We start from the raw sequence: 18670 nt of genomic DNA on the forward strand, positions 1-18670 counted from the left end.
TGAGTGTGAGACGGTCAGGTTGAGGGTGATGGTATGAGTGTGAGTGCGTCAGGGATGGAGTTAGTGTAGGCGATCAATGTGATGGTGACCGAGGGTGTGCGAGGATTCTGTGTGACAGTGATGGATTGTGTGTGAGGCGGTCAGAGTGACGGTGATGGAGTGAGTGTGACGGGGTCAGGGTGACGGTGAGGGAGTGAGTGTGAGAGGGTCAGTATGACTGTGATCGACTGAGTGTGAGGGTGTCATGGTGACGGTGAGGGAGTGAGTGTGAGAGGGTCAGGGTGACAGTGATGGAGTGAGTGTGAGTGGGTCAGGGTGACGGTGATGGAGTGAGTGTGATTGTTTCAGTGTGACGGTGATGGAGTAATTGTGACGGGGTCCGGGTGGGCGTGATGGTGTGCGTGTGAGGGGTTCAGGGTGACAGTGATGACGTGTGTGTGAGGTGGTCAGGGTGACGGTGATGCAGTGAAAATGAGGGGGTCAGCTTGACGGTTACGCAGTGAGTGTGATGGGGTCAGCGTGACATTGACGGAGTGATTGTGAGGCGGTAAGGGTGACAGTGATGGAGTGAGTGTGAGTGGGTCATTGTGACGGTGATGGAGTGAGTGTGATTGGATCAGTTTGACGGTGGCGGAGTAAGTGTGACGGGGTCAGGGTGGCTGTGATGGTCTGAGTGTGAGTACATCAGGGTGACAGCGATGGAGTGCGGGTGAGGGGTTCAGGGTGACAGTGATGATGTGTGTGTGAGGCGGTCCGAGTGACGATGATGGACTGAGTGTAAGGCGGTCAGTATGACAGTGATGGAGTGAGTGTGCGAGGATAAGTGTTACAGTGATGGACTGAGTGTGAAGGGGTCACGGTGACGACGATGGAGTGAGTGTGAGAGGGTCAGGTTGAAGTGATTAAGTGAGTGTGAGTGGGTCAGTGTGACGGTGATGGAGTGAGTGTGAGGGGATCAGTGTCACGGTGATGGACTGGGAGTGAGGGGCTCTGTGTGACGGTGTTGGAGTGTGAGTGTGTCAGGGTGACAGTGATGGAGTGAGTGTGAAGCGGTCATTGCGACGGTGATGTGGTGAGTGTGAGGGGGTCAGTGTGACAGTGACAGAGTGAGTGTTAGAGGGTCTAGGTGACAGTGATGGAGTGATTGTGCGAGGGTCAGGGTGACATTGATGGAGTGAGTGTGAGGGGGTCAGGGTGACGGTGGTGGAGTGAGTGTGATGTGGTCAGGGTGAGGGTGATGGTGTGAGTGTGAGAGGGTCAGGGTGACGGTTATGAAGTGAGTGTGAGGGGAGCAGAGTGACGGTGATGGAGTGAGTCTGAGAGGGTCAGTATGACTGTGATCGAGTGAGTGTGAGGATGTCATGGTGACAGTGATGGAGTGTGTGTGAAGGGGTCAGGGTGTGGGTCATGGAGTGAGCGTGACGGGTTCAGGGTGACGGGGATGTAGTGAGTGTGATGGGGTCAGAGTTACGGTGATGGAGTGAGTGTGAGGGGATCAGTGTGACGGTGATGCAGTGAAAATGAGGGGGTCAGCTTGACGGTTACGGAGTGAGTGTGATGGGGTCAGCGTGACATTGATGGAGTGAGGGTGAGGGGTTAGGATGCCGGTGAGGGAGTGAGTGTGATGGGATCAGTGTGACGGTAATGGAGTGAGGGTGATGGGGTCAGCGTGACATGGACGGAGTGAGTGTGAGGGGGTCAGGGTGACGGTGAGGGAGTGAGTGTGATGGGATCAGTGTGACGGTAATGGCGTGAGTGCGATGGGGTCAGGGTGACATTGACTGAGTTAGTGTGAGGGGGTCAGGGTGACGGTAATGGCGTGAGTGTGAGAGGGTCAGGGTGACAGTGAAGGAGTGAGTGTGATATGGTCAGGGTGACGATGATGGAGTGAGTGTGATTGGATCAGTGTAACAGTGATGGAGTAAGTGTGACGGGGTCAGGGTGGCCGTGATGGTCTGAGTGTGAGTACATCATGGTGACAGTGATGGAGTGCGTGTGAGGGGATCTGGGTGACAGTGATGACGTGTGTGTGTGGCGGTCAGTATGACGGTGATGGAGTGAGTGTGCAAGGGTCAATGTTACAGTGATGGAGTGAGTGTGAGGGGGTCAGGGTGATGGTGACGGAGTGAGTGTGAGGGGGTCAGGGTGACAGTGATGGAGTGAGTGTGAGAGGGTCAGGTTGACGGTGATGGTGCGAGTGTGAGTGCGTCAGGGATGGAGTTAGTGTGAGGCGATCAGTGTGATGGTGACGGAGGGTGTGCGAGGATTCTGTGTGACAGTGATGGACTGTGTGTGAGGCGGTCAGAGTGACGGTGACGGAGTGCGTTTGAGGCGGTCAGAGTGACGGTGATGGAATGAGTGTGAGAGGGTCAGTATGACTGTGATCGAATGAGTGTGAGGATGTCATGGTGACAGTGATGGAGTGAGTATAAGTGTGTCAGTGTGACGGTGAAGGTGGGAGTGAGAGGGGGTCAGGATGATGGTGACGGAGTGAGTGTGAGGGGGTCAGGGTGACAGTGATGGAGTGAGTGTGAGAGGGTCAGGTTGACGGTGATGGTGTGAGTGTGAGTGCGTCAGGGATGGAGTTAGTGTGAGGCGATCAGTGTGATGGTGACGGAGGGTGTGCGAGGATTCTGTGTGACAGTGATGGACTGTGTGTGAGGCGGTCAGAGTGACGGTGACGGAGTGCGTTTGAAACGGTCAGAGTGACGGTGATTGAACGAGTGTGACAGGGTCAGTATGACTGTGATCGAGTGAGTGTGAGGATGTCATGGTGACAGTGATGGAGTGATTGTGAAGGGGTCAGGGTGTGGGTGATGGAGTGAGTGTGACGGGTTCAGGGTGACGGGGGTGGAGTGAGTGTAATGGGGTCAGATTTACGGTGATGGAGTGAGTGTGAGGGGATCAGTGTGACGGTGAGGGACTGAGTGTGATGGGATCAGTGTGACGGTAATGGCGTGAGTGCGATGGGGTCAGGGTGACATTGACGGAGTTAGTATGAGGGGGTCAGGGTGACAGTGAAGGAGTGAATGTGAGATGGTCAGGGTGACGGTGATGGATGAGTGTGATTGGATCAGTGTGACGGTGACGGAGTGAGTGTGAGGGCGTTCTGGGTGCCAGTGATGACGTGTGAGAGGGGCAGTATGACTGTGATTGAGTGTATGTGAGGATGTCATGGTGACAGTGATGGATTGAGTGTGACGGGTTCAAAATGACGGGGATGGAGTGAGTGTGAGGGGATCAGTGTGACGGTGATGCAGTGAAAATGAGGGGGTCAGCTTGACGGTTACAGAGTGAGTGTGATAGGATCAGTGTGACATTGACGGAGTGAGTGTGAAGGGGTCATGGTGACGGTGAGGGAGTGAGTGTGATGGGATCAGTGTGATGGTAATGGAGTGAGTGCGAGGGGGTCAGGGTGACTTTGACCGAGTTAGTGTGAGGGGGTCAGGGTGACGGTGAGGGAGTGAATGTGAGCGGGTCAGTGTGACGGTGATAGAGTGAGTGTGAGAGGGTCAGGGTGACAGTGATGGAGTGAGTGTGAGTGGGTCAGGGTGACGGTGATGGAGTGAGTGTGATTGTGTCAGTGTGACGGTGACGGAGTAATTGTGACGGGGTCAGGGTGGCCATGATGGTGTGAGTGTGAGTACATCAGGGTAACAGTGATGGACTGCGTGTGAGGGTGACAGTTCAGGGTGACAGTGATGACGTGTGTGTGAGGCGGTCAGGTTGACGATGATGTACTGAGTGTGTGGCGGTCAGTATGACGGTAATGGAGTGAGTGTGCGAGGGTCAGTGTTTCAGTGATGGAGTGAGTGTGAGGGGGTCATGGTGACAACGATGGAGTGAGTGTGAGAGGGTCAGGGTGACGTGATCGAGTGAGTGTGAGGATGTCATGGTGACAGTTATGGAGTGATTGTGAAGGGGTCAGGGTGACGACGAAGGAGTGAGTGTGAGAGGGTCAGGGTGACGTGATTGAGTGAGTGTGCGTGTGTCAGTGTGACGGTGATTGTGTGAGTGTGAGGGGGTCAGGATGACGGTGATGGAGTGAATGTGAGGGGGTCAGGGTGACAGTGATGCAGTGAGTGTGAGACGGTCAGGTTGAGGGTGATGGTATGAGTGTGAGTGCGTCAGGGATGGAGTTAGTGTAGGCGATCAATGTGATGGTGACCGAGGGTGTGCGAGGATTCTGTGTGACAGTGATGGATTGTGTGTGAGGCGGTCAGAGTGACGGTGATGGAGTGAGTGTGACGGGGTCAGGGTGACGGTGAGGGAGTGAGTGTGAGAGGGTCAGTATGACTGTGATCGACTGAGTGTGAGGGTGTCATGGTGACGGTGAGGGAGTGAGTGTGAGAGGGTCAGGGTGACAGTGATGGAGTGAGTGTGAGTGGGTCAGGGTGACGGTGATGGAGTGAGTGTGATTGTTTCAGTGTGACGGTGATGGAGTAATTGTGACGGGGTCCGGGTGGGCGTGATGGTGTGCGTGTGAGGGGTTCAGGGTGACAGTGATGACGTGTGTGTGAGGTGGTCAGGGTGACGGTGATGCAGTGAAAATGAGGGGGTCAGCTTGACGGTTACGCAGTGAGTGTGATGGGGTCAGCGTGACATTGACGGAGTGATTGTGAGGCGGTAAGGGTGACAGTGATGGAGTGAGTGTGAGTGGGTCATTGTGACGGTGATGGAGTGAGTGTGATTGGATCAGTTTGACGGTGGCGGAGTAAGTGTGACGGGGTCAGGGTGGCTGTGATGGTCTGAGTGTGAGTACATCAGGGTGACAGCGATGGAGTGCGGGTGAGGGGTTCAGGGTGACAGTGATGATGTGTGTGTGAGGCGGTCCGAGTGACGATGATGGACTGAGTGTAAGGCGGACAGTATGACAGTGATGGAGTGAGTGTGCGAGGATCAGTGTTACAGTGATGGACTGAGTGTGAAGGGGTCACGGTGACGACGATGGAGTGAGTGTGAGAGGGTCAGGTTGAAGTGATTAAGTGAGTGTGAGTGGGTCAGTGTGACGGTGATGGAGTGAGTGTGAGGGGATCAGTGTCACGGTGATGGACTGGGAGTGAGGGGCTCTGTGTGACGGTGTTGGAGTGTGAGTGTGTCAGGGTGACAGTGATGGAGTGAGTGTGAAGCGGTCATTGCGACGGTGATGTGGTGAGTGTGAGTGGGTCAGTGTGACAGTGACAGAGTGAGTGTTAGAGGGTCTAGGTGACAGTGATGGAGTGATTGTGCGAGGGTCAGGGTGACATTGATGGAGTAAGTGTGAGGGGGTCAGGGTGACAGTGATGGAGTGAGTGTGCGAGGGTCAGGGTGACATTGATGGAGTGAATGTGAGGTGGTCATTGTGACGTTGATGGGGTGAGTGTGAGAGGGTCAGTGTGACGATGATGGAGTGAGTGTTAGTGGGTCAGGGTGACGGTGATGGTGGGAGTGTGAGGGAGTCAGGGTGACTGTGACGCAGAGAGTGTGACGATCAGTGTGATGGTGATGGAGTGACTGTGAGTGGGTCAGTGTGACGGTAATGGAGTGATTGTGAGGGGCTAGTGGATGGTGATGGAGTGAGTGTGAATGTGTCATGTTGACAGTGATGGAGTGAATGTGAGGGGACAGGGTGACGGAGTGAATGTGAGGTTGTCATGGTGACGGTGATTGTGTGAGTGCGAATTGGTCAGGGTGACGGTCATAGACTGAGTGTGAGGGGGTCAGGGTGACTGCGATGGAGTGTGTTTGAGGGTGCCAGTGTGACGGGGTTGGAGTGAGTGAGGGGGTCAGTGTGACGGTGATGGATTGAGTGTGAGGGTGTAAGGGTTACGGTGATGAAGTGAGTGTGACGGGGTTAGTGTGTTCGTGATGGAGTGAATGTGAGGAGTTCAGGGTGATCATGATGAAGTGAGTGAGTGTGACGTGGTCAGGTTGATAGTGATGGAGTGAGTGCGTGCGGTTCTGGGTGACTGTGGTGAAGTGTGTGTGACGGTGTCAGTGTGAGGGTTATTGAGTGAGTGTGAAGGAATCCGGCTGACAGTAACACAGTAAGCGTGTGGGTCTAAGGGTGATAATGACACAATCAGCTTTGGGGGTCAGCGTGACTGTGACACAGTAAGCATGTGTACGTCAGGGTGACAGTGACACAGTAAGTGTCAGTGGGTCAGGGTGACAGTGACACAGTAAGCGTGTGGTGGTAAGAGCGATAGTAACGCAGTCAATGTGAGTGGGTCAGGATGATAGTAACGCAGTCAGTGTGAGGGGGTCAGGGTGAGAGTGACACAGTCAGTGTAAGTGGGTCAGGATGATAGTGACGCCGTAAGTGTGAAGATGTAAGGGTGAACGTAAGACAGTAAATGTGAGTTGTCAAGGTGATAGTGACACAGTAAGCATGTACGGGTCAGGGTGACAGTGACACACTAAGTGTGAGGGGGCAGGGTGATAGTGACGCAGTCACTAGGAGGGGTCAGGCTGACACTGACACAGTAAATGTGTGGCGGTCAGGGTGACACTGACGCAATCAGGGTGAGGGGGTCAGGGTGACAGTGATGCAGTAATTGTGAGGGGATCAGGGTGAGAGTGACGCAATAAGTGTGAGGCGTTCAGGGTGATTGTGACGCAGTAAGTGTGAAGGGGTCAGAGAGATAGTGACGCAGTAAGTGTGAGGGGGTCAGGGTGATAGTGACACAGTCAGTGTGAGGGGGTCAGGGTGATAGTGACGCAGTAAGAGTGAAGGGGTAAGTCTAATAGTGACGCATAAGTGTGAGGGAGTCAGAGTGATAGTGACGCAGTAAGATGAGGGTGTTAAGGTGACAGTGATACAGTAAGTGTGCAGGGGGTCAGGGCGAGAGTGACGCAGTAAGTGTGAGGTGATCAGAGAGATAGTGACGTGATAATTGTGAGGGGTCAGGTTGATAGTGACGCAGTAAGTGTGAGGGAGTCAAGGTGATAGTAAGGCAGTAATTGGGAGTGGTCAGACTGGCAGTGACACAGTAAGTCTGAGGGGGTCAGGATGACAGTGATGCACTAAGTGTGAGGGGTCAGACTGACAGTGATGCAGTAAGTGTGAGGGGGAGAGGCTGGTAGTGACACAGTGACTTTGATGGTGTTAGGTTGATCATGACGCAGTAAGTGTGAGGGGTTCAGGGTGATAGCGATGCAGTAAGTGTGAGAGGTACAGGGTGACACTGGCGCAGTAAGTGTGAGGAGGTCAGGCTGATAGTGAAGCAGTAACTGTGAGGGGTCAGACTGACAGTGACGCAGTATGTCTCAGGGGTCAGTCTATAGTGGCGTAGTAAGTATGAGGGAGTCAGGCTGTCAGTGAAGCAGTAAGTGTGAGGGGGTCAGGGTGATAGTAACAGACTAAATGTGAGAGGTCAGGGTGTCAGTGATGAAGTAAGTGTGAGAGGGAGAGGCTGGTAGTGACACAGTAAGTGAGTTGGGTTTCAGCATAACACTGGTGCAGTCGTTGTGAGGGGAGAAGCTGGTAGTGACGCAGTAAGTGTGAGGGAGTCAGGGTGTTAGTTGCACAGTAAGTGTGTGGGTGTCAGGATGATAGTGACGCACACAGTGTGAGGGGGCAGGGTGATAGTGATGCAGACAGCGTGAGGGGGTCGGGGTGATCGTGAAAAAGTAAGTGTGAGGTATCAGGGCTATAGTGACACAGTATGTATGTGGGGGTCAGCGTGATAGTGATGCAGTCAGTGTGAAGCTGTCAGGGTTATAACGACACAGTAAGTATGAGGGTGGGCAGGGTGATAGTGACGCAGTCAGTGTGAGGGGGTGAGGGTGATAGTGACACAATAACAGTGAGGGGGTCAGGGTGATAGTGATACGGTTAGTGTGAGGGTGTTGGGATGATAGTTACGCAGAGAGTGGGAGGTGTCAGGGTGATAGTGACACAGTAAGCGTATGGGGGTCAGGGTGATAGTGACGCAGTAAGCGTGTGGGATCAGGGTGATAGTGACGCAGTTAGTGTGTGTGATGGTAAGGTTCAACATGATGTAAGGCGTCAGTCTGATAGTGACGCAGTAAGCGTGAGTTGTCTGTGATGCAGTAAGAGTGAGGGGGTCAGGGTGACAGTGACACAGTAAGTCTGAGAGAGAGAGGCTAACAGTAACGCAGTTCGTGTGAGGAGTTCAGGCTGATAATGACACAGTCAGTATGGGGGTGTTAGGGTGATAGTGTCACAGTAAGTGCAAGGATGTCAGGGTGATAGTGATGCAGTAACTCTGAGGGGGTCAGGGAGATAGTGACACAGTAAGAGTGAGGGTGTCAGTGTGATAGTGACGCAGTAACTGTGAGGGGGTCTGGGTTATACTGACGCAGTAAGTGTGAGGCGATCAGGGTGACAGTGACGCAGTAACAGTAAGGGGGTCAGGATTAGTGATGCAGTAAGTGTGAGGGTGTCAGGGTGATAGTGTCGCAGTAAGTGTGAGGAGGTCAGGGTGATAGTGCTGCAGTAACGGTGAAGGGGTCAGGGTGATAGTGACGCAGTAAGTGTGAAAGGGTCAGGTGATAGTATCGCAGTCAGTGTGACAGGGTCAGGGTGATTGTGACGCAAGAAGTGTGAGGGGATCAGGGTGACAGTTATGGAGTCAGTGTGAGGGGGTCAGGTTGATAGTGAAGCAGTAATTGTGAGGGGTCAGGGAAATAGTGACACAATAAGTGTGAGGGTTCAGGGTGACAGTGATGCAGTAAGTGTGAGAGAGACAGGCTGGCAGTGACGCAGTAAGTGTGAGGGGGTCAGGCTGGTAGTGACGCAGTGAGTGTGAGGGGGTCAGGCTGATAGTGACACAGTCAGTGTGGGGGTGTTATGGTGACTTGCTCGCAGTCAGTGTAAGGGGCTCAGGGTGACAGTGACACAGTCAGTGTGAGGGGGTCAGGATGGTAGTAACGCATTAAGTGTGAGGCAATCTAGGTGATAGTTACGAAGTAACTGTGAGGGGTCAGACTGACTGTGGCACCGTAAGTCTGAGGGGGTCAGGATGACAGTGATGCACTAAGTGTGAGGTGTCAGACTGACAGTGATGCAGTATGTGTGATGAGGAGAGGCTGATAGTAATACAGTGGTTGTGATGGTGTTAGGTTGATCATGACGCAGTATGTGAGGGGGTCAGGGTGATAGTGATGCAGTAAGTGTTAGACGTTCAGGGTGACACTGACGCAGTAAGTGTGAGGGGGGTCAGGCTGATAGTGACGTAGTAAGTGTGAGGGGGTCAGGCTGATAGTGACACAATAAGTGTTGGGTGTTTGGATGATAGTGACGCAGTCAGTGTGGGGGAGTTAGGGCGATAGTGACGCAGTCAGTGTGACAGAGTCAGGGTGACAGTGACGCAGTACGTGTGCGGGGGAAAGGCTGAGTGACAGAATAACTGTGTTGCTGTGATGGTGTTAGGTTGATCGTGATGCATTAAGTGTGAGGTGCCAGAGTAATAGTGACGCAGTCAGTGTGTGGATGTAAAGGTGATAGTGTCGGAGTCAGTGTAAGGGGGTCAGGGTTACAGTGATGCAGTAAGTCCGAGGGGGTCAGAGTGACAGTGAAGCAGTAACTTTGAGGGGTCAGACTGACAGGTGACGCAGTATGTCTGAGGGGTCAGTCAATAGTGACGCAGAATGTGTGAGGGGGTCAGGGTGACAATGACACAGTAAGTGTGAAGGGTCAGTCTATAGTGGCGCAATAAGTGTGAGAGGTTCAGGGTGACACTGACGCATTAAGTATGAGGGAGTCAGGCTGTCAGTGAAGCAGTAAGTGCGAGGGGGTCAGGGTGGTAGTGACAGACTAAATGTGAGGCATCAGGGTGACAGTGATGCAGTAAGTGTGAGGGGGTCAGGGTGATAGTGAAGCAGTAACTGTGAGGGGTCAGACTGACAGTGACGCAGTATGTCTGAGGGGTCAGTCTATAGTGGCGCAGTAAGTATGAGGGAGTCAGGCTGTCAGTGAAGCAGTAAGTGTGAGGGGGTCAGGGTGATAGTAACAGACTAAATGTGAGAGGTCAGGGTGTCAGTGATGAAGTAAGTGTGAGAAGGAAGGCTGGTAGTGACACAGTAAGTGAGTTGGGTTTCAGCGTGACACTGATGCAGTCATTGTGAGGGGAGAAGCTGGTAGTGACGCAGTAAGGGTGAGGATGTCAGGGTGAGAGTGAACCAGTAAGTGTGAGGGGTCAGGGTGACAGTGATGCAGTGGGTGTGAGGGGTCAGGCTGATAGTGATGCAGTAAGTGTGAGGGGTAAGGCTGATAGTGACGAATAAATGTGAGGTTAAGGGTGACAGTGACGCAGTAAGTGTGAGTGGGTCAGGGTGACAGTGACCTAGTGAGTGTGAGGGGGTAAGACTGAGAGTGACACAGTAAGTGTGAGGTTGAGGGTGACAGTGACGCAGTGAGTGTGAGGGAGTCAGGATGACATTGATGCTATAAGTGTGAGTTGTCAGGGTGATAGTGACGCAGTAAGTCCGGTGGGGTCAGGGTAAGTGTGAGGGGTAGATGCTGGTAGTGACGCAGTAAGTCTGATTGTGTCAGGGTGATAGTGACATAGTCACATATGAGGGGGTCATGCTGATAGAGACGCAGTAAGTGTCGGGGTTTTAGGGTGATAGTGACGCAGCCAGTGTGGGTGTGTAAGGGTGACAATAACGTAGTAATTATGTGAGGGTCTGGGTGATAATAACACAGTAAGTATGAGAGGGGCCTGGGTGACAGTGATCCAGAAACTGTGAGGGGGTCAGACTGACATTGATGCTGTAAGTGTGAGTTGCCAGGGTGACAGTGACACAGTAAGTGCGGTGGGGTCAAGGTAACAGTGGTGCAGTACGTGTGATTGTGCCAGGGTGATAGTGATGCAGTAGGTGTGAGAGGTCAGTCTGATAGTGATCCAGTAGGTGTGAGTGTGTTCAGCTTGTAGTGAAGCTTTAAGTGTGAGGGGGTCAGGGTGATAGTGACGCAGTCAGTATGAGGGAGTCAGGGTGATAGTGACGCAGTAAGTGTGAGGGGGTCAGGGTGATATTGACGCAGCAAGTGTGAGGGGATCAGGGCGATAGTGACGCAGTCAGTATCAGGGGTTCAGGGTGATAGTGATGCAGTCAGTGTGAAGGCGTCAGGATGATAGTGACGCAGTAAGAATGAAGGGTAAGTGGAATAGTGACGCAGTAAGTGTGAGGGAGTCAGAGTGGTAGTGACGCAGTAAGTATGAGGCTGTCAAGGTAACAGTGATGCAGTAATTGTGAGAGGGGTCAGGGCGAGAGTGTCGCAGTAAGTTTGAGGTGATCAGAGAGATAGTGACGTGGTAATTCTGAAGGGTCAGAGTGATAGTTATGCAGTAAGTGTGAGGGGGTCAGGGTGATAGTAACGCAGTAAGTGTGAGGTGTCAGGTGAAAGTGACACAGTAAGTGTGAGGGGGCTCAGGGTGATAGTGACGCAGTCAGTGTGAGGGGCTCAGGGAGACTGTGACGCAGTAAGTGTGATGGGGTCAGGGTGATAGTGACGCAGTCAGTGTGAGGGGTTCAGGGTGATAGTGATGCAGTAAGTGTGAGAGGTACAGGGTAACACTGACGCAGTAAGTGTGAGGGGGTCAGGGTGATAGTGATGCAGTAGGTGTGAGTGAGAGATGCTAGTAGTGATGCAGTAAGTGTGAGGGGCTCAGTCTGATAGTTGCGCAGTAGGTGTGAGTGTGCCCAGCTTGAGGTGAAGCAGTAAGTGTGTGGGGGTCAGGGTGACAGTGACGCAGTAAGTGTGAGGGGGTCAGGGCGATAACGACGCAGTCAGTATGAGGATTTCTGGGTGATAGTGATGCAGTCAGTGTGAAGGTGTCAGGGTGATCGGGAAACAGTAAGTGTGAGGTGTCAGGGTGTCAGTGGCGCAGTCAGTGTGAGGGAGTCAGGGTGATAGTGACGCAGTAAGTGTGAAGGGGTAAGTGTAATAATGACGCAATAAGTGTGAGGGAGTCAGAGTGATAGTGATGCACTAAGTATGAGGGTGTGAAGGTGACAGTGATGCAGTACGTGTGAGGGGGGTCAGGGCGAGAGTGACGCAGTAAGTGTGAGGTGATCAAAGAGATAGTGACGTGGTAATTGTGAGGGGTCAGGGTGATAGTGACGCAGTAAGTGTGAGGGGGTCAGGGTGATAGTAACGTAGTCAGTGTGAGGTGCCAGGGTGACAGTGACGCAGTAAGTGTGATGGGGTCAGGGTGATAGTGATGCAGTAAGTGTGATTATGCCTGGGTGATAGTGATGTAGCAAGTGTGAGGAGGAGAGGCTGGTAGTGATGCAGTAAGTGTGTGGGACTCAGTCTGATACTGACGCAGTAGGTGTGAGTGTGTCCAGCTCGTAGTGAAACTGGAAGTGTGAGGGGGTCAGGGTGATAGTGATGCAGTAAGTGTGAGGGGGTGAGGGTGACAGTGAACCAGTAAGTGTGAAGGGGTCAGGGTGGTAGTGACGCAGTCAGTGTGAGGTGGTCAGTGTGATAGTGATGCAGTAAGTGTGAGCGGGTCAGGCTGACAGTGACGGAGTAAGTGTGAGGGGTTCAGCGTGACAGTGACGCAGTAAGTGTCAGGGGGTCAGTGTGACAGTGATGCAATAAGTGAGAGGGCGTCAGTTTGACAGTGATGCAGTAATAGTGAGGAGGTCAGGGTGACAGTGACGCAGTAAGTGTGAGCGGGCAGTATGAATTGATGCAGTAAGTGTGAGGGCTTCAGGGTGATAGTGATACAGTAAGTGTGAGGAGGTCAGGGTGATAGTGAAGTAGTCACTGTTAGGGGGTCAGGCTGATAGTGACGCAGGAAGTTTAGGGGTTTTAGGGTGAAAGTGACACAGTCAGTGTGGGTGTGTAAGGGTGACAGTGACATAGTAAATGTGAGGGGTCAGGATGATATTGATTCAATAAGCGTGAGGTGGTCAGTTTGATAGTGACGCAATAAGTGTGAGAGGGTCAGGGTGACAGTGATGCAAAAAGTGTGAGGTCGTCCGGCTGACAGTGACACATTAATTGTGATGGGTCAGGGTGATACTGATACAGTTAGTGTGAGGTTGTCAGGGTGATGGTGACACAGTTGGTGTGAGGGGGTCAGGGTGATAGTGACACATTCTGTGTAAGGATGGTCCTGTTGATAGTGATGCAGTAACTCTGAGGTTTCTCTCTGACTGAATCTGTCTCCCTCCTGTCCCTCCCTCCCTCTCTCTCTGACACACTCTGTCTCCCTGGTCCTACCCCCTCCCTCTGACCCAGAGACAGGGTGGTTTGGGGGCGAGGTTCCATTTGTGGCGGTTGGGGTGAGATGTGGGAGAAAGGGAAAATTGTGGGAGGCAGACAGCGACAGCAGGACAGTGAGAGTGAGCGGGAGGGGGTGGGGATAGGAAAGCGTGGAGGCAGGTGGAGAAACCAGGGTTGGGGGTGAGAGAGGGGGTACGAGAGAGAGTGAAAGGGAGAGGAGTGAGAAAGAGTGAATGTGCAGAGAGGGGGGCAGAGAAATGAGGAGAAAGCGTATGGGAGAGGAAATGGGGAGGTCAGATTGGAGTGGGGGAGACAGAGGGAGTTAATCCCAGCTCCTGAGCTCAGGGCGCGATATCTTTCCCTTCGCTGAGAGCCAGGACTTGGGGCTGAGTCTGTTTCTCTCCAGCTCAGCTTCTCCAACACAAAGACACACAACAACATCGGTCACTCTGCTGCTCGGCATGCTTTAATCAACATTTTTATTGTTTATAAATGGAAGTGATGTTTACAGTCAGTGGGATGGTGCCTTTTCTCACTGGCACCTGAGTTGTGAGAAACATTGAAATGTTTCCCTGTAACTCTCCTGGGGGATAAGGATGGACAAACCAGCGCTACCCTCAGTCTGTTACCATAGCGACAGGCTGCTCCATCGCTGAAACACTGAACTGAAATGAGAAAATCCCGGATGGATTGATTAATGAGGGAATTTGATGGATGGATGGATCTGGGTGAAGGGATATTTCAGCACATTCTTCAGCTGCTGCCTGAACTTAGTCTGGGTCACGGCATAAATCGCGGTGTTTGTGCAGCAGCTGAGGAGCTGCAGCATGAAGCCCAATTCCCGCACAAAGCCAGGGAGAGACACAGAGGTATTCACAATCCACCCCATCCGTATCCATATAGAATACAGCATTAACGTTGACCATAACAGGATCAAATTGGCCGAGATCACAAACAGTAAAATGATGGATTTTTTTCGGTTCCTCATTTCAGTGTCAGACTGAGCGTCCCCATTGGTGTGAGCGCGGAGTCTCCTGCGGGCTCTGCTGGTCATTAAAATGTGTCTGACGGTGAGAACATTGAGCAGCAGAACCAGGAGAAATGGGACACACGGGGTTAGAATGTGGTGGAGGGAATCGATTGAGGTCCAGACATTGGAGTAAAGAACAACGACTTTTACCGCACAAAACCAGGGGTGGTTCATCAGCGAATACCGAGCCGTGAGAATAAAATACCAGGAAATGTTCTTTAAACAGCTCAGCACAGTCACTGCTCCCAGAACCACAGCCGCCGTTTTCTCACTGCAACATTTACTTTTCAGCTTCTGGCAACAAATGGCCACAAACCGATCAAAGGTGAAAGTGACGGTGAACCAGACAGAGCAGTCAGTGGCTGCATAAAGTAGGACATCGTAGATATTACACACGGGGACGGAGACTCTCAGGAAATAAAACTGTTCCCGATAAACAATGGGAATGTGTCTCAGTATCAGGTCGAGGATAATGACCAGGAGATCCTCGGCTGCCATGGCCCCCAGGTAACGTCTGACACATGGAGACAATCCACAATCTTTATAAAGCAGGACGTAGATGGTCACGACGTTAACTGTGAGGAAGGAAAACAAACCCATTATCCATCAGCCTGGAGGCAAAGGAACCCGTTTGATTGGGACCCAGTGAGATTTTCAAATGTGTCCTTGTATTCAGGGATTTATTAAAATAATTGGAGTTGGAATAACAAATGGGAAGGTAGGAATTACTGACAAAAATGTGACATAACCACAGGAAACCCTCCCACTTCAAACACACAGAAACACATCCATAAGGACAGATGGTTTCTAGAACATTCCCACACACTCGATCACTCGAGAGCAGACACAGGTCACTCCTTCCCAGTTCCTAATACGGAGGGTGGGAACGTTGCTGTCCTGAAGGATTCTCTCCCAGTTTCCTGAAGACAAACGGAATTTGGGAATTTCTTTGTTTTGGTCTAAATTGTGGTCGATCCTGTGTCGGGAAGAAATGTAAACGCAGGGAAAACTTATTCACCCCTTTAACTGCCTGAGGGGCCTTCGGAACAGTGTCTCCTTCTCCCTGCAACGGGATCTCTACCCTCAGGATCTTATCGTTTGTTCAATTCACTGACGTCCGGGCGTTCACAAACAATGTCAGGGACAGAACGTTCCGGGGAATGGTGGTTATAGAATGCCGGGGACAGAACGTTCCGGGGAATGTCAGTTATAGAATGTCAGGGGCAGAACGTTCCGGGGAATGTCAGTTATAAAACGTTGGGGAAAGAACGTTCCGGCGGATGTCAGTTATAGAATGTCCGGGACAGAACATTCCGGGGAATGTCAGTTGTAGGATGTTGGGGATAGAACGTTCCGGGGAACGTCAGTTATAGAATGTCAGTGACAGAACATTACAAGAAATGTCTGTTATAGAATGTCGGGGACAGAATGTTCTGGGGAATGTCCGTTATAGAATTTCAGGGACAGAACATTCCGGGGAATGTCAGTTATAGAATGTTGGGGATAGAACGTTCCAGGGAATATAAGTTATAGAATGTCAGGAACAGAACTTTCCGGGGAAGGTCATTTATAGAATGTCGGGGACAGAAAGTTCCGGGAAATGGCAGTTATAGAATGCTGGGGATAGAACGTTCCGGGGAATATCAGCTATAGAATGTCAGGGACAGAACTTTCCGGGGAAGGTCATTTATAGAACTCAATGACCTGGCCATCACCTTCCCCCCCCCCCCCCCCCCCCCCCCGGCCAATCCACCCCACCAACATGACGTACTGTACCTGGACACACTGTAACATTAGTGGGGAAAGAGATTGAAGGTCCAATCACAGGAATGGGAACTAAAGGCATTGCCAGATCAACTGAAATGGTTAGATATACCACATTCTCAATCCACCTCACAGAACCAGCCCAGACACCATACACCCAGAGGAGATATCTGTTCGCCGTGGAACACTGTGCAGACCAGGCCTGTGTACTGCTCAGTACAACCCAGCAACCTCTCCAGATTCATCCATTACACTGGTCAATCCAATCCAGGCAATCTGTCAAGGGTGAAACATTGCACAGCTCCTGTCACAGCACTTATCGTCAAACGCAGACTAGACATCTGTCCAGTTTGGGAAGCTGGGATAGAGACAGAAAAGGTGCAGATGCTGGAGAGCAAAGTAGACAGGCAGGAAGCTGGGAGAACACAACAATCGATCAGGAGTTGGAGAAGTCGACATTTCGGGTGTTACCGTTCTGTAAGATTCCTGAAGAAGGGCTACACCTGAAACATCAACTTCTACACCTCCTGATGCTGCCTGGATTGCTGTGTTCCCCTAGCAAGTATACAGCATGAGACGCAGTGGAGACCACACCCGTGCATTGATCTATAAACCCCAACTAGATATCTGTCCAGCACGGGGAGCTGTGCAGACCACAGTAGGGCCCTAATGTGTAAACCTGAAACAAATATCCATCCAGCATAAGGAACTACACAAACCACATCATTGTATTATCTATAAACCTCAATCAGATAGTCTGACCAGCACAGGGAACTGTGCAGTTATCGGCCATGAATTAATCTGTAAACCAGGAGCAGTTACCCTCCCAGCATGTAGGACTATGTACATCTCCTCAGTGCATTGATCTGTAACCCAGGAGCAGTTACCCTCCCAGCATGCAGAGCTGTGTACCCCACCCCAGTGCATTGACCTGTAACCCAGGAGCAGTTACCCTCACAGCATGTAGGGCTGTGTACACCACCCCAGTGCATTGCTCAGTAACATTGTGTTAGATACCTGCCCAGTGTGTGGAAACTTGCAGCCCATGCTGGAAGTGACATGATGTGCAGCTCCCACCCATTTACAGCTCCATATCTCCATTGTGCCATGACAAGGGGGTGCTGTGGCTATGAACATCACTGCCAGAGAGAGATGGCAGGGGAATAAGTTTAAATATCACCACATGGGAGGGGTTTTGGAAATAGACAGAGACAGGGTGACTGAGAGACAGTGTCATGGAAGGATGTGTTCCCAGGTTTCAGAATACTGAAATGTAAACACATCGATAACATCCTGTAACATGAGCCAGTCTTCCCAGGAAAGATGGGAAAATGGGATATTGGTGTGAGGTCAGATGAAACAACAGCTGCTGCGTGATTTTGAAGTTACGTTTATGTAATTTTAATAAGTGTCTTTTTGAAACAGTATATTGTTATAGAGTTGGAGTAGGGTAATAAGCAGTTAAGAGAAATGGGGTCCCAGAGTTGTGAATAGTTGATGTACAATGTTCACTTTCAGAGTTAAAAAAAATTGGGAGTGGAATTTGGGAGTTCTTTCTGACTCATATTTTAACAGTTTACAAGGCAAATTGAGCATTTCTTTATGTTTAGTGTAAATTACCAGATAAGCTCAATGCTGTGTCCTAACAATTGCTGTGTGTGTAACTGTGTGTCTCTGTGTGGGGCAGGTCTGGCAGTCTCTGTGGTGCTTAAAGCGATGCAATGCCAACCTCTGCTGGCCTCCTCACGCCACAGCACAGACATTGGCAGAGGGTGAAAACCAACATGGATCCATTCAGAGAAGGGGAGGGGGAGGGAGAGGGCAGCTGCTCACAGCACCATTCAAACTGATGTCTTATCCATGGACTGATCTAAATGTCCTTTAAACGTTGTAACTGTCCCTGCTTTCACCACTTCCTCTGAAAGTTCATTCCACACACAAGCCAGCTTCTGTCTAACATAATTACCTCTCGTGACTTTTGTAAATCTTTTTTCCTCGCACCTTAAAATATCCCTCAGTTTTGAATCCCCATCTCTAGTGAAAAGACATCAGCCCTTCAACGTTTCTGTAACCCTCATTATTTAATAAACCTCTGTAAAGTTACTGCTTAATCTCATATTCTTCAGTGAAAAATATCCCAGCCTATCCAGCCTCTCCTTATAGCTCACTCCCTCCTTTCCCAGCAACATTCAGGTTAAATTCTTCTCAATCCTCTCCAGCTTAATAATATCAAGGTTAATACTATCAAAATGAAGAGTCAAGGTATTTTCTAAGGGTATGGGGAGTCCAACACTTGAGGACATAGGCTTAAGTGGGCGGCACGGTGGCACAGTGGTTAACACTGCTGCCTCTCAGCGCCAAAGACCCGGGTTCAATTCCTGCCTCAGACGACTCTCTGTGTGAATTTTGCACATTGTCCCCGTGTCTGTTTGGGTTTCCTCCGGGTGCTCCGGTTTTCTCCCACAATCCAAAAATATGCAGATCAGGTGAATTGGCCAGGCTAAATTGCCCGTAGTGTTAGGTGAAAGGTTAAATGTAGGAGAACGGGTCTGGGTGGGTTATGCTTCGGCGGGTCGGTGTGGACTTGTTGGGCCGAAGGGCCTGTTTCCACACTGTATGTAATCTAATCTAATCTAATTTAAAAGTGACCTAAGGGGCAGCTTTTTCACCCAGAGAGTGGTGTGCCTATGGAA

This window comes from Chiloscyllium plagiosum, unplaced genomic scaffold (genome assembly GCF_037043375.1).
Source record: "Chiloscyllium plagiosum isolate Xiang-an unplaced genomic scaffold, Cpla_swu_hap1 HiC_scaffold_14, whole genome shotgun sequence".
Classification (NCBI taxonomy): domain Eukaryota; kingdom Metazoa; phylum Chordata; class Chondrichthyes; order Orectolobiformes; family Hemiscylliidae; genus Chiloscyllium; species Chiloscyllium plagiosum.